A 6,361-nucleotide genomic window follows, 5' to 3' on the forward strand; every position below is an offset into this window, starting at 1 on the left:
TGTAAATTTCCACATCTAAATCACCATGCAAGAACGCTGTCTTGACATCCATTTGGTGCAACACCAAATCTAATATGGCAACCAATGCAAGAAAGCATCTCAATGTAGTCATCTTGACCACCGGAGAGAAGACTTCATCAAAGTCAATTCCTTGTTCTTGCTTAAAGCCCTTGGCAACAAGCCTTGCTTTGTACTTTGGCTAACTATCATGAGCGGTGATCTTATACGTGTAAACCCCTTTACAAGGTAGAGCCTTTTTGCCCTGTGGTAATTTAACTAGCTTCCATGTCTTGTTTTTATGCAGAGCTGTCATCTCTGACTGCATGGCCAATTGCCAATTCCCAGAGTCCTTCATTTGCACTGCTTCCTTGTAACATGAAGGCTCATTGCAATCAGTCAACATGACATAGTTCATAGATGGAACAAACCTATCAGGAGGTCGCGTGACACATCCAGATCTATGCACAATAGGTGGCTCAGGCTCAGCCACAACCTGTGGTTCCACTCTATCCTGTCCTTGCTCCTCTTGAGCCTTGACATTTTGTCTTGCACGTGCAGGTCCATCTTCTTGGAAGACAACTCTTCTAATCTCCTCAACCCTCTCTAGTTTAGAGTGATATTTGGATTCATTAAAGTGAACATCATTGCTGCGGACAACCTTTTTGGATTCGGGATCCCAAAGTCTGTACCCCATCTCGCCAGAATTACCATAGCCTAGAAAGATGCACTTTCTACTCTTTGGCTCAATTTTGTTCCTAAATTCCTTTGGAACGTGAGTATATGCCTCACAGCCAAAGACTCTGAGATGCTTGTATGAGGGCATTTTGCCCGACCATACCATCTTTGGCACTGAATCCTTCTGCAAAACCTTGCTAGGAGATCTATTTACAAGATGAACAGCTGTTGATACAGCTTCAGCCCAAAACCCATTTGGCAGCTGTGCATTAGACAACATACTTCTGACCTTCTCTTGTATGGTCCTATTCATCCTCTCAGCAACACCATTTTGAGGAGGATTGTAAGGAGCAGTAAGTTCACGTTTTATACCTTTTGACTCACAAAAGTCTTGAAAGGCCTTTGAAACATACTCTCCACCATTGTCAGTGCGTAAGCATTTAAGCTTCTTGCCACTCTGATTCTCCACAAGTGTCACAAACGTTTTGAAAACACTAAACGCTTCATCCTTGTGCTTGAGAAAGTAAACCCATACTTTCCTCGAGTAATCATCTATAAATGTCATAAAGTAAGAAGCTCCCCCTAGAGATAGGTTAGGCATAGCTCCACACAAATCACTATGAACAAGTGCCAACTGTGTATCTCTTCTACTGCTTCTATGCTTATGTGGCTACTGTGTTTTCTTACCATACAGACAATGTTCACAGAATTCAAAATCATTAAATGAAAAGCCAGGCAAATAACCAGAACGAGACAAGATTTCCATTCCCTTCTTGGACATATGTCCTAACCGGCTATGCCACAAAGAAACGTTCGGTTGCTCGGTTACATTGATTACATTTTTAGAGACATTTGATACATAAATCATGTAAAGTTCTCCAGACTTTACTCCATGTGCTACTGTCATAGAACCCTTGGATATCTTCCACATGTTCTGTCCAAAAATGGTGACGTAGCCAGCATCATCAAGTAAACCTGTGCTGATCAAGCTCTTTGTAATTGCGGGAACATGTCTCACATTCTTCAGCGTGAAAGAAGAGCCATTCTGAAACTTCAATTGAACATCTCTAACACCTAAGATCTCACATGTCTGCCCATTGCCTAGCCGAACATGATCTTTTAGTGGTCACATAAGAGGTAAACCACTCCTACACATGAAGTGATGCCCCTGAGTCTATAATCCAGTCACTCAATGCATTTCCATCCGATGCTGTAAGAAGAGCTGAGTCCATTGTATTCTTCAAGAAGTAGATGTCTCCTGACACTAGACTGTCATCCTCTGCAACAGTGTTTGTCACATTTATTTCTTGAATCTTCACTGAGGACTTGTTCTTCTCACCATGGTCTTCAGCTTTCTCTTTGCCTTTTTCTGCTTTCCATTCTCTGCAGTCTCTTTTCATGTGACCCTTCTTGCCACAATGGTAGCATTCTATGTCACTCTTTCCTTTAGCACTGCGGGACTTGCTACGAGACTGATTCCTCTTTCCACCTTTGTACTTTTCTTTGGTCCTTCCCCTGACAACTAAGGTTGTTCCTTTGCCTTTTTCCATTGTCTTTCTATTGGTTTCTTCAGTAAGCAGACTTCCTTCTACACCTGCTATGTTCAAACCATCTAGAGGTGCAGAATTACTCAAAGCTGTGCGAAAAGTGTCCCAACTTTCCGGCAATGTGATCAACAGGAACATAGCTCTAACAGGTTCATCAAACTTGACACCTTGAGGTGACAACTGACTGTAGATTGTGTTGAATTCATTCAGATGATTGGACATAGGTGTCCCTTCTTTCATCTTCAAGTCAACAAGCTTCTTAAGCCAGTATACCTGTGAAGCTGCACTCTGCTTCTCATAAAGATCACTCAGCTTTAACCATGCTTGATAAGCCGACATCCCGTCTGCTACATTGAAGTAAATGCTTTCTGCCAAAGTCAGCATAATGGTAGAAAGTGCCAATTCATCCATTTCACTCCATTCATCTTCGTCCATATCTTCTGGTTTTATCCCCTTGAGATTTATACGTTTTATCTGCTTCTTTTGTACCAACACGTGCCAAATCTGCTTCTTCCACAATGGGAAATTGGTTCCATCCAGCTTCTTGATATTGTAAAGAGCAGTGTCATGTGATCCAGCCATAGCTACGCTTCACAGTGGTTTACTTTCTTGGGAAAAATTCGGCAGAGTTTCCCCTGTAAACTGACCTTTGAACCAATATCAACTTGTCAAATGAACCAAGAAAGCTTCAGATTCTGCATAAATTTCGGCAGAGTCTCCTTTGTAAAATGGCTCTAGTGTACTCAAAAAACAGACCAAAAAACAACTCAAAAAACACTGTCTCTCTGACACTGTAAGCTACGGGTAAACCTGTCCTGCACCTGTACTGTCTCTCACTGTCCTGTAACCATAGACTGTGACAATGCCTCAACGGCAGTAAAGCAAAGATGCAATCCCAACTGTCTAACTCACAGTCAATACCTCTCACTGTCCTGTAAGCATAGACTGTGACAATGCCTCAACGGCAGTAAAGCAAAGATGCAATCCCAACTGTCTAACTCACAGTCAATACATCCTAGCTGCCTATCTAAGGGTGCTCGAGGGATCGCTCCAAGACCTGTATCACCGAAAGGATCTCAACATTCGAGAATCCCCCAGCTCAATAAAACCTCACTCGACCCTCAACAAGGGCTGCAGTAAATCTGACAGTACATAGACTTCCCACAAAGTCATACATCCACAAATTTCCCACTGTATGCTGTAACCGCTGCGGCTGTTGTTTGCTGCGTGACTCACAGCCAGCAAACCCTCAACAGACATACATCATCTCTGACAATACATCCCATGTGGAAGTACCTGCAATGTCAGGATGAAATCTGGAATATCAAGCAGCAAACACAAGCTACCTGATGAACTAGTGGATGTTGCCTACAGTCTGTGTGTAGATGCGCCCGTGTCGTATGTGACACGCCTCCAAGAATTGTGAGCCGTCCTTCGATGTGTAGATAGTCACAAATCAACACTCTGGGAGTGTCGATATCCTCAGAACCTGCAGTCGTAGGCCGAAAACCCCAAATTTGCAGAGTCGGATCTGCACCCACCAAGACCACGTAGTCAAAAATGGCCTGCGCAGACCTTTGTCGAAGCCGAACGGTGACCGAGATGACCTCAGAATGATATTCTGAGCACACCATATCCTACGGGTTTCCCCACAAGATTTGGGGTCGTGTCTTTGCCTGTCGAATTTCACTCCAATCTGAGCTGGTGACTCTAGCCTCCTGCAGTGCTGCCCCGAGCCTCGATCTGAGCTCTGATACTAGTTGAAGGAGTACGAGCGGAAGTGCGACGCGAGAGAGAGTGCGAGAAGAAGAGCACGACGATATGGTGAACTCGCTCTACTGTAATGTGTAGAGCATAGTGAGTTCTTATTAGGTTTTTACAAAAGAATATGTGTACATACCTGGCGGCCCGCCCACTTACTTGGGCGACCACATTGGGCTTTATACCCCAACACTTTCCACCTATGCATTCCATGTCATCAATCATCCACATAGCTTGCCACATGGATGACCATGTCATTCATTCATGGCCACCTCAATGGCCATGTCATTTTTATACTTTTTTAATAATGTAAATAAATTGAAAATCAAGATATCTCAACCTAATTATTTACTTGGTAATTTAAGCAAATATATATATATATATATATATATATATATATTTATGTATTTATTTTTTTAGAAGTGTAAATAATAGTAAAATTCTATTTATTTGAAATATTATTGGATCACAAAAAAAATTATTTTTAAAAATAGCTTTTGATTTACTTATGCAAACAGGTTTGGGATCTTCTGTATCCATACTAGCCACACGTAGCTCGCGGAAAGAAAAACATCTGTCGTATTTCTTGATCACGCCGTGGCCCGGGCGGGAGCTCATCATAGTCGGTGCCCCGGCCCTCGACATGGTCCACCATCACTCATCGCCTACCGAACCCCGTCGACCACCCCCAGCGCGTCGAGCCCCAGGAGACCCGAAAACGACATGAAAGTAGCCAAGCCTGTCGATGGAAGGTAGCCTTGGCACTTGCCCGAAGGGGGGGGGGGGGGGGGGGGGGGGGACATCCCAACGTCACAAAAGGGGTGCGGGGAACACATCGCCTCATCTCACTCATCCTTCGCTCCGCGGTCCGCCCTGTTCCTGTCTTAATCAAGCACCACTACCCCTTATAGTTGTACACAATTCGGTACGGGTCGACAAACCTCCAAGAGCCATGACCCACATGCCGACAAACGGGGGAAACCCCCTTGTTGGCTGAGAGAAGGTTTCCATGAGAGGATTCAATGGCCAATGGTGTGAACGACACGTCCATCGACAACACCTGGTACGCTAACAAGAAGACTCATGGTATGGTGAAGAGCCAAGCGCACAGACGAGGACAGGTGGATGCTTGACAGAGCCACCGACGACTCCATTTTGATGTGGCCAACTACGTCGACGGAGGATATACGAGGGCATGGACGCGTTGATGGGACGGCGTGGGCCAATGGTTGGGCCGACGCTCTGAGTATGTCGATGTGGGCTGACGTGTATCTGAAGCATGAAGCAGATGATTCCATTATCGATGACAATGTAACATGGTCGATCGAGGTCAGGTGCACCAACGGGGCCGACTACGTCAAGGGAGAACAACCAAGGGGTCGTCCGTGCAAGTCTTCGATGACAGGATGAAACGGGCCGACATGGGTGGACACGCGAACGGACACTTGAAGCATGGAGCGAACGACGCCACTGTCGATTGCATCGTGATGGAGACGATCAAGGCTGGTAGCACCAATGGAGCTGACGAGGCATACACGGCAAGGGTGATGGGGTGGTATGAGTCGACGAGTGAGCTACACAAGGATCAACGAGTGCGTGAAGGACAGAGCGAACGATGCCACTGTCGACTCCACCGTGATGGGGCCGGTAGCATTAACAAGTCCTACAAGCCGTACACATGATGATGGGATGGCATGTACAGATGGGCGAGTCAAGACGATGAGTGTATCAACGAGGGTTGATGGGTGCGTGAAGAACAAAGCGGACAGCACCATGGCCGATGACACCATGAGGGGTCGATTGCGTCGATAGGGCCACCTGTATTATAACTAGAAGGATGGCCACGGGACTTTGTAAGGGTGGAGAAATGGAGTGGAAACCCACCCGTCCAAAGTCACGTGGCCATCCGATATGGTTTGGGTGGTTCCAAACCATACTATATGCTAAAATAGATCGTACCAGCCATACTATCCATTTTACTGCATAGTATGGGCCTTGACCACCCATACTAGTTTGGATGGCTACGTAACTTTGCACGGGTTGGGAAATAGCACTCACCTCCACGAACACGTGAAAATTTTTGTGGCCATCCAATATTGTTTGGGAGGTCCCAATACATAATATACGCTAAAATTGGCATATGAGCCATATGAACCATTTTAGCACAGAATATAGGCCTTGATCGCCCAAACCATATTTGATCCCTGTGAAACTTTTCAGGGATGGGAAAATGATTCTCACCCCCACAGTTGCAAGTTTTCATGGCCATCCGACATGGTTTGGGTGGTCCCAACTCATACTATGCCTAAAATGGGTCGTATGAGCCATACAGCTTATTTTAACGCATAGTTTGGACCTTGACGGCCCATACTATACTC

At 45.3% G+C, this 6,361-nt stretch overlaps 1 pseudogene; it reads left to right on the top strand.

The window, feature by feature from the left end:
- The first annotated feature begins 5,299 nt into the window (after nt 1-5,299).
- LOC147428356 (uncharacterized) lies at nt 5,300-5,930 on the top strand (annotated as a pseudogene).
- Nucleotides 5,931-6,361: the final 431 nt, after the last annotated feature.

This window comes from Adiantum capillus-veneris, chromosome 23 (genome assembly GCF_014529385.1).
Source record: "Adiantum capillus-veneris isolate H3 chromosome 23, ASM1452938v2, whole genome shotgun sequence".
In the NCBI taxonomy this organism is placed as follows: domain Eukaryota; kingdom Viridiplantae; phylum Streptophyta; class Polypodiopsida; order Polypodiales; family Pteridaceae; genus Adiantum; species Adiantum capillus-veneris.